The sequence below is a fragment of the Ochotona princeps genome, chromosome 4 (assembly GCF_030435755.1).
Source record: "Ochotona princeps isolate mOchPri1 chromosome 4, mOchPri1.hap1, whole genome shotgun sequence".
Taxonomy (NCBI): Eukaryota; Metazoa; Chordata; class Mammalia; order Lagomorpha; family Ochotonidae; genus Ochotona; species Ochotona princeps.
Window position 1 is genome coordinate 19904994 of NC_080835.1, and position 10473 is coordinate 19915466.

The 10473-nt window shown below is 39.7% G+C and overlaps 1 pseudogene; it reads left to right on the top strand.

The window, feature by feature from the left end:
* The first annotated feature begins 8500 nt into the window (after positions 1-8500).
* LOC101531658 (nucleolar protein 58-like) lies at positions 8501-9636 on the top strand (annotated as a pseudogene).
* Positions 9637-10473: the final 837 nt, after the last annotated feature.

Here is a 10473-nt window from a genome sequence, read left to right on the forward strand (position 1 = left end):
ATGGAATTAATTGACATGGTATTGAGTAACCAATATGTTAAAACAATGCAAGTTCTTGACCACATCCTGTAACTACTTCATTGACACTTCAATTTTTGTTTGTACACAGAACTGGCTGTTACACCTTTAAGTGCTGTAGGGTACCATTCAGCTGTCCTGCATCTGTTTTCATTTTAGTATTTAGCAGTGTGTTGTGTTGATGCATAATTTTGCTGAACTTGGCAGATTTTAGGATAGTCTAAACTGGCTTAGAAGTCTAACAAGGTATTTGTCAACAGTTGAGGTGCTAGAACAGTTTTAGGAGGGATGTGCAGAGAAATCTTCGATACCCCAGTGAGGAGTAACTAATCTTTGTGTCCTACCTGGTAAGGTATATCTGGATCCACGCTGACCATTTCCTGTTAAGCTTTCCTTGTATTTCTCTATCTATTCTATTTTGGGGGGCGGGGGGGGGGGGGCTCCAGAGCGCCCCTGATGGTCATTGCAAGAGAGGATGGGGATCCAAAGTTGGATCTAAGCAAGGACCAGAAGAAGCTCCTCTGCCTAGTCCCAAAGGAAGTTTACTGTTCTTCTGTTTCTGCAGATCCCTCAGGGCTCCTGGCTGTTGTTCTGATGGCGTTGGATCCTGTGAGGAAGAATTTGGGCTTCTTCCATCCCATGTGGTAGATCCCAACGGGGCTGGGTGACTTCGGAGTTCTCGGCCTCCGAAGACACTCCAATTCCCCGTGTTCTCCTTGGCAATTGGGATGAAGTCCTTGGTGCCCGTACTGATAGTCCTTGGTGAGGATCCAGGAGTCTTCAGGGAATCAAGAACGAGCCTGACAACCTCTTAACAGGAGGTCTTATGCATAGAGCAGGGGAACCCCAGAGTGGAACAAACTGACTTCTAAATGCCTCAAGGGAGAGACTGGACCAAGAATAGCTTCTTAAACACAAAAATTAAATATAATGCTGTAGTACATGCATTAAGTGATTTTAAAGTTTATTGTAGGCTGCAGTATCATATGTTTGATTTGGATGGGATGACTGATCCGTGTGGCAGAGGCAGATACCTTGGAGTTTGCATTTAAATATACAGACACTTGTTTTAGAGAAAGTTGCTAAGAGAATTCAAGTGGTAAAAGATAATCTCTACAACAATGAATACTAGAAAAATTGGGCTTCTTTATGTTACCAAGCATTAACTTCAGCTAACCGAAATATCACCCCCCCAAAAAATGAAGATAAGTGAATTCTGCTAACATTAAAAGTGTTCTGTTCTAAACCTGCATTCAGAAACCGTCAAACATTTGGAAAAAAAGTTGGAAATACGCAACAAGATATAAGTGTAGGCATGCATCCTGGAAAAATCATCAGAAGTAAAGAAAGTCATTATATAAATAATTCAAGTTATTAGGCAATAGCTTTCAATTTTACATATAAAAATAATTTCTACCTAAAATTATATGCATGTCTAATACTATATGATAAGGAAAAATAATTTTATAAAATGGACAGCAAAATAGTTCAGATGCCTTATTAAACAGCATATTAAGATGGCAGCAAGCAAGTGCAAACATTCCCAACTATATGTATAAATAACATATATAAATATATATAGTATGTAAATATATTATATTTATATTCATATTTATATTATATATTTGTATAAACACACACACATAATTAGTTGTATTGGTTTCCTGGAGATGTCTTAATAAATGAGACAAACTGAATGATTTTAAGGCATTTTTACATGTATTCTATCAGAATTATAAAAGCAAGAAATAAAAAATCAAAATGGGAAACATTTCATGTCAAAACCTACTTATTCATATATCCTATCTATTTTTCTCTGATGTATTTACCAAAAAGAAGCGAAAATTTATGGTCACACAAAATCCTCCAATGAAATGTCTGTGGTGACTTCTGTCATAATTTTCCAAAAGTGGAAAGAAACCAATCACCTTCCAGTAGTAAGTAAATTTAATGTTATTATCCAGTAGTTAAAAAAAATATTCTGTTGAGAAATATAACTGTGTGGATGAAAAGTGAATGCACAAAATGAATTTTTTAAAAAGCCAAAATGAAAAAGCAACATCAGTATGGTGTTTTTATGGCATTTTTGAAACAAAACTACAATTTTTTGAAAAATAGTGTTTTTCAGTACTGGGACAGTAAGAGGGAGACTAAAAAGGGACACAAAAAGGGTGGGAGTTACATCTAGTTATTCACATACATTTTGGGGTGTCCACACCTCATTTCGAGCTGATTAGTTTTAAGTTCTGGCTTGAAGGTGGCAAGTCAGGAAAGAGAAAAACATGCTTCCTCTGCCTTCATACTGATCCTTCCCAATAATATCCTAACAATTAAACTGTGCAGTGCAATTCTAGTTATCTAATCCAATCTAATTACTTTCAGATACCATATCTGAGTTAAATCTTTATCCTTTAATATGACTCTGGGATTCAAACTCCTGCATGAGTTTGAGCATACAAATACTGTTTAATCTATACCACCCATATTACTCCAAAATATTGTCTTTTCCCAGAGCTTGAAACTTGTGCTCGTTAGCTGACAGCTACCACTAGAGCTGTTTTTGTACTGTCATGGTTAGAAAGAACATTACAAACCAGGTGTGCATATTGGCTTGGTGATTAAAATGCCACTGGAGACACTCATATCACTCATGATTCCACTTTTGGTTCCAGCTTCCTGCTAAAACATACCCTATGGAACAGCCATAGTTGAATTTCCTGTGATTTTCATTGGAAAACTGGATTGAGTTCTGGGCCCTTGATTTTAGATTGACAGCGATGACTGTAGTGGACACCTGGGGAATAAGCCAATGAAAGAGAGATCCTCTCAGACACATGATCCCACCTCCCCCAGTTCTCCATGTCTCTTTACCCCACTACAACCACTCTCTCTCATTCAAACAAGTCACAAATAAATATTGGTGTTAGTTAAAGAATGATACCTTGTTATAGTTATAGGTTTGGATATCCATTAAGTGGTGACGATAAGGGTATGTTACATCTGTGTATTCTGATGTCATCTATATGAAGAGAAAGGTCAATAAAACCAACGAGGGTGTGAGTCTTTTAGACAATGGATTCACTTATCATTTCTCAGTAATACTCCTGAGATGTGAGACTCGTGCCTCCTTAAGGCATGGAAAACATTTCCTGGGTCAGCAGAGCAGCATGTACAAAATCATACTGGATTTGTGGATCTGATTAATGGGTAGTGTCTTCATTCCCCGCTTCAGGCCTCTGCTGTCATCATTCCACTCTTAAGTTCTCAAGTTGGCAGGTGTTGTGATTGTAATATTTATATTTTGTTACCTTGTTTTGCAGCAAGTATCACTAAATTGCAAGCATCTATCTTCTTGTCAGTTTCCTCCTCTCTTCTACGAAACCATCAAGAGCAGTCTCCATCCCCCTAAGCTTAGCACAGGCGTAAGTATATAGTAACTATCCAATAAATAAATCAAAAACAGACAGCCTGTTTTCTGCACTTTGGAGCATCTGTATCCATACATAGGTGCACCAACGACATGTTTTCTTATCTCTCTAGATCTCAATTTTCTAAACTCTACTTCTTTTTTCCGCAGCTTCACTGAAGACAAGTGAGTGCATTTTATATAGTCCTCCATTGGTATGTTCCACAGTTGACAGTTTAATGCATATTTTATTTACTCAACAGTGTTTACTGAGTGCTTATAATTGTTCATCTTTTCCAGGACCTGGGGCTACACATAGTTGGGTTTCACAAAGACAGTTTTTCTTTCCCTTTGCAACTTTTGTTGCAGTGGAAGAGTGACCCTAGATAACCATACAACCCACAGCAAGTCACTGTTTTACATATGTGGTGTCCCAAGTTTCAAGTGTTGGTAGTTTAGTCCCTAGTGTGGTAGTGCTGACCCTGTGGAGTCAATAAGAGGAGAGGAGGACTGGTGGATGATAATTAGGTCAGAGGGCTCCACACTCAGGAAAATATTAGCGTTGTTTAGGGAGAATGAATGGGATCTCCTAGAACTGGTGTTTGAGCAAGACAAAGAAATCACTGTAAAAGAGAAGACCTGGCTCTGTAAGGCACTAGTTTCCTTTCTTCTTCTTCACCATGTTACGTTGTTGTGGAGGGACTAAGGACAAAATGCCAACACTGGACAGTTCATACATTTTAACATCAGTAACCCTGAGCCAAGCTAACTTCCTCGTAAGTTACCTATGCTTTGTTATAGTAACAGCGATAACAAGAAACCAAAGAAAGACAGGGAATGAGTTAGAAAGATACACAAGAAGGAGAGTTGCTCCAACATTTCTTGTTTCCGACTGAGTTACATTGTAGTTCACAACGGAAAACAAGGAAAGGAGGGCATTCCTACAAATGGAGTAACATCTTTTAAATGCAATAGAACATCATTTTCAATAAAAGAGAAATCTGTGATTATGAATCATGTGTTGTGGAGAATTACTTGGGAGCACAAGGCAGACACAAGTTGATAAAGCCAAGTGGTGTGACTTCTGTTGGAGTGGAGCTGTGCACAGGCAGTGAACATGAAGGGTTCCCTTGCATTCTATTTTTCTTTAAATAAAAATAAAGATGTATGCATTTATTTAGTTTTACTTGAAAGTGAGATGACAAAGAGAAGAAGAGACAGAAGGAGGAAGATCTTCCATTCCTTGGCTCATTCCTCAAACGCCTGCAACAACCCAACTTAGCCGATGGAAGCCAGGAAGCACGAGTGCCACCCCACAGGTTTCCCATGTGGGAACAGAGGCCCAAAGACGTGGCCAACTTCCACAGTTCCCGGGCCATAAGCAGGGAGCTGGACGGAAAGTGGAGCAGCCAGGACATGAACTGGATGCTGGTGTTGTAAGGCAGAGGATTAGCCTGTTGAAACACCATACTAGCACTTTGGGCTCTATTTATAAACAGATATCCTAATTTGTTACTATTACACCCTGCTGTGACAAGACCAAGAGGATCTCAATACAATTTAAAAAAAATATTTATTTCAAAGGCTGTATCATAAAGTGAGAGGGAAGAGAGACAATGAGATCATCCATTACCTCCCAAATGGCTGCAACAGCTAAGGTTGGACCAGGCTGATGCCAAGAGACTGGAATGTCCTGCAGGGTCCTGGGATCTGTTGCATTACCACAGTTCAAATTCAGTTGAGATTCTTTCATTGAAAGCGTTGACCAGGCATAAAGTCCAGCATCTTATTGTCCAGATAAGCTCATCAGTTTCTAGGGGAGACCATCTCTGGTCTGAAGGTAGAGCCGGCAGAGTGGTTTTGATATTTCAACAGATCTGAATTGCTGCCACTCTCACCACTCCAAGCACAATGCGGTCGTTGGAGAATCCACTGATTGACACAGTCCAACATAGAGTCTCCATTTGCCCAGCATTTTCATTGCCAACATATAGCTGAGGTGGTTGATTGACTTGTTTTGTCCTCTGTCATTTGATGGTTAGCATTCTGAGTTCGAAAGCTCGACTGGGTAACTTTTTTGTTCAGTAAACCTGTAAGTTTAGAAGTAGCATGCCACATAGAACAAAAATGTGTATTTGTGTTTTACTGAAAAAAATCATACCACGGGGAAAAACAATTATATGCTTTAAATAAATATTATTGAGCTAGTTTTATGTTTGTATGCTAAATTTATATTATATAGATAGGAATTCTTAAAATATTACATAGCTGGTTTTTAAAATGGCAGATTTTTTTGTACTCTGAAAAATCTTGAGAATTAATTTCCTTAACTTTTTAGAAGACCTTTTCTTAATTTCTAGGACAAGCCAGTTTAAATAGGGGATTATCTGTGCTTACACCAATCTCATCGTAGGGCATTTGAAAAGGTTTCACACTGTAGTTGGCACTGTCCCTAGGTAGTCACTATTTTCAATTCTAACCTTTTCTGACATAAATACCTACAGACAAATGCTGACTTACAGCGTCACTTCTAAAATTTTAGTCATGGTGTCAGGTTTGTGGTATAGAGCTTGGGACAACTGCATTCATTCATTTTTTTAAAAATATTTATTTATTTTTATTGCAAAGTCAGATAGACAGAAAGGAGGAGAGACAGAGAGGAAGATCTTCCATCCGATGATTCACTCCCTAAGTGACTGTAACAGCCGGCACTGCGCCGATCCGAAGCCAGGAGCCTAGAAACTCCTCCAGGTCTCCCACGCGGGTGCAGGGTCCCAAAGCTTTGGGCCGTCCTTGACTGCTTTCCAAGGCCACAAGCAGGGAGCTGGATGGGAAGCAGGGCTGCCGGGATTAGAACTGGCGCCCATATGGGATATTGGCGCGTTCAGGGCGAGGACTTATAGCCGATAGGCCATGCTTCCGGGCCCAAATGCATTCATTCTTGAAGTGCCCAGTTCAAGCCCACAACTCATGTGGTCAAGCTTGCTGCTGATGCGTCACCTGCAAGGCAGCAGATGCTGACTCACTCATGCGGGAGACCCACGTGGAGCCTTGCATTGCAGACCTGGCTCAGCTCCTGCTGTTCCGGTCCATCACTGGGGCACCATACCAGCAGATGGAAGACCTCCAGCTATCTGCCTCTCTATCCCTCTTTGTCTTTCTGTATTTCAAATAAAGGTAAAAAATAAATTTGACAAATACATTTTCACTCACAAATCAAGCATAGTTCTACACAGGGGAAAAAAAAAACTATTTTCTTCTCAATGGCACAATTCTTTATGTAAACTCAATATAAGGCATTTAAGGAAAACCAGATTTTCTTTTTTTTCACCAAACATAGACAAGATATCTTTCCAGAGATTCGCCAAGGATCCAAGCAAGCAAAAGAATGGCAACCATCCAGGAGTTACGTGGGAGTCAAACAAGACAAAATGGGTCTCAAATTTGGAAGCACAGAGCCCCTGAGCCAGGTCCTTTGCCTGAGCGTGAAGGATGTGTGAATGCCTTTATCATTGAGAGTCTCCAGGGGTGCAGAGCTCAGATGACATTTAACCTTGTCAGAACTCTTTAAAGTAGAAACTTTGCTCTCCCACATTCGAGGTGAGGAAGCTGGGATGTCAAGATCCCATAGCTACTCATTGGTCGAGATGGGACTCAGACTCTCAAAATCTCAAAGCAGAGTTCACGCTATCAGTTTACGTAAGCTCATCTTTGGTGTAATGAATCACTTGGGCTTTTCCACAAAGAGAAGATCTTTTCTACTATCGTCCATTACTGACTTCCCATGGACTAGTGCTAACAAATGTATGCTGAATGAATACATGTAAAAAGGAGTCACAACTAGTGAAAACGGAAGAAAGATGCAAATGTACAGGAATAGAGACTGAGAAAGAGAAACAAATATTTCCTTTCCACTGCTACCCCTCGTTGTGCCTGCCTCCCCTAGCCACAGGGAAAAAGGTCTGATTTACAACACATTTAATTCCAATTGTGAGTGCATTTTAAAAAGATAGATTTCTTTCTTTTCAGTCTGAGCTATAGAAAGAGATGGTGAGTCACAGAGAAAGATACTCTGTTAGCTGGCTCATTCCAATGACCACAACTACAAAGACTGGGGGAGGCCAAAGGCAGAAGCCAAGATCTTTTTTTGGGTCTCCATCTTGGGTGATGGGGTCCTAAACATGTGGTTCATCTTCAGCAGCTTTTTTTCAGGCAAATAGCAGGGACTGGATTGTGAGTAGAATAGCCAGCACACGAACTGGCTCTCATATTAAATCCTGACATTGCAGGTGGTAGCCACACTGCTGTGCCACAACACTGGCCTTTTCCAGGAAATCTTTTATCATTTGCATATATGTATTAATATACATCTAGTAATATATTAATAAGCATATGCAGGTTTAAAATATGGCATTCTTACTAATAAAAATAGAAATGTTAGCCAATCAAGTTTAGTTATCTATCATTCTGTCAATAATTATTTGCTAAAAGCACCACTTTCTTATCTTCGGGATCTTTAAAGTCCAAAATCCTATCGTACTCGACTTTGAATCTTCATCATTTTGAATAGGACCTGCTAGATATAACAGATGTCTAAAGGATTGGTTAGAAATCAAGTCAATTTTATGAGACTTTGGTCCTCTGTAAAAAGCGAAAGATGCCAGAATTAATGTCAGGTAAAATGATTTAAATACAGCCAATGTATTTAAATGGCATGCTTGTAATCAGCTCTCAAAACTGACAGACTAGTAATTCGGCTACCACTTTAGATTTTGACATACAAACAGTGCATATGAAAATCAAATTAGATTAAACTGATGTAATATTCTGTTCCTGATGATCTCAGCTACTCTAATAGTCACAGATTCAGATTTTTTCCCTTATTTTGCAAAGTAGAACTATTAAAATTTGGAGCGCACATCTCACTCTTGAGAATTTATCCAAATGAAATGAATCAGCATATGAGATAGCTGTGTGTTTACAACAATTCACAATAGCTAAGAAATGCATTCAATTTAGACGCCCATCAACAGATGACCAGTGAAGGAGAATGTGGCACGTGGACTATGTAATGCTATGAAATACTGCCTGTCTCAGTATAGATTGAAATTTAGTGCTGATAAAGTGGACACAATGATTGCTCAGGCTATTTCTTTGCTGGATGACTTGGATAAAAAAACTGAATAACTACATTATGCAATGTAGAGAATGGTATGGCTTGCATTTCCCTGCATTAGGAAAAATTATTTCAGATAATTTGACACACTACAAGTGTTTACAGAATGTTGGCGATAGGAAGAACTATGCTTTTGCTACATGTTCTGAACTGCTCCCAGAAGAAGTTGAAGCTGAAGTGCAAATAGCTGCAGAAACATCTATGGGAACAGAATTTTCAGAAGATACTTGCAACATTCTGCATCTTGGTTCCCAAGTCATTGAAATCTCTGAATATAGAACCCAGCTCTATGAATGTCTGCCGAATTGCATGATGGCCATTGCACCCAATGTCTCAGTCATGGTCAGGGAATCGGTTGGAGCAGGGCTTATTGCTCATGCAGGTTCTCTTATGAATTTGGCCAAGCATGCATCTTCTACAGTTCAGGTTCTTGGAGCAGAAAAGGCACTCTTCCAGGCCCTCAAATCTCGACCAGACACCCCGAAGTATGGTCTCATTTACCATGCTTCACTTGTGGGCCAGACAAGTCCTAAACACACCAAGGAAAAATTTCCTGAATGCTGGCAGCCAAAACTGTTTTGGCTGTCCGTTATGATGCTTTTGGTGAGGACTCCAGTTACTGGAAAGCGAAAAAGGCCAAGATTAAAATTAAAGGTGAAGAAGAGGAAGAAGATAAAGTAGTAGAGGTAGAAGAGGAAATTCCTGCGAAGAAGAAGAAGAAGAAGAAAAAGGATAAAAAAGAAGCAGATTAAGGAAGAACCGCTTTCTGAGGAAGAGCCATGCACCAGCACAGCAATTCCCGGCCCGGAGAAAAAGAAGAAAAAGAAAAAAAAGGGAAAGATGATAACTAATAGATGGAAACCGTCCTTCTCTCACCTGGATACATCACGCTTCAGTTAGGAATATGCCAGAGATGCCATCTGCTGGATTAGAGGGGAGGTTGAGTGAAACAAAGCAAATTACTCATCTATAGCTTTTCAACCCAATCTATGTCATGTCATGAACTGGTTAAACTTATTCTATTATTTCCTAGAGTCTTTGGTAAACAAATAAAAATATTTTCTTTGTGAAAAAAGAAGTAGAATGGAATTTCATCATTTGCAACTAAATGGATGCCATTGGAAACCATCTTTAGAGAACTAATACAGTCCCCCAAACACAAATATCACAACCTTTGCTAGTCTATGAGAACTACCACGGAGAGTACAAAAACTACAATCCACAAGTGCAAGGATGACCTTTCAGATTTAATTACTGTGGATAGCCTTTGTTTATGCTCCTGAAGAACAGTCTTTTTTTTTTTTCATTTTTTTATCTAGTTATTTTTTCTCTGTTCTTTTTGTTTCTTTGGTTGTTATTCTCTACTTTCCATTTTTTTTATATCATCACCTAATAAAGTATTAATCATGTGGAAAAAGTAAATTTTATAAAATATCTTTAAGAAAGATTAATTTGGGCCTAACATGGTAGCCTAGTGGCTAAAGACCTCACCTTGCATGCGCCGGCATCCCATATCAGCCCCGGTTCTAATCCCAGCAGCCCACTTCCCATCCAGCTTCCTGATGGTCTGGGAAAGCAGTAGAGGACAGCCCAAAGCCTCGGGACCCTGCACCCACATGGGAGACCTGGCTCCTGGCTCCTGGCTTTGGATCTGTGCAGCTCTGTCCGTTGCAACCGCTTGGGGAGTGAATCAACGAACGGATGATCTTCTCTGTCTCTCCTCCTTTCTATCTGACTTTGCAATAAAAATAAATAAATGTGGGCTACACTGATCCAAAGCCAGAAGCCAAAAGCTTCTTCCGGGTCTCCCACACAGGTGCAGGAGCAGAAGGCTTTGAGCCATCCTTCATTGCTTTCCCAGGCCACAAATAGG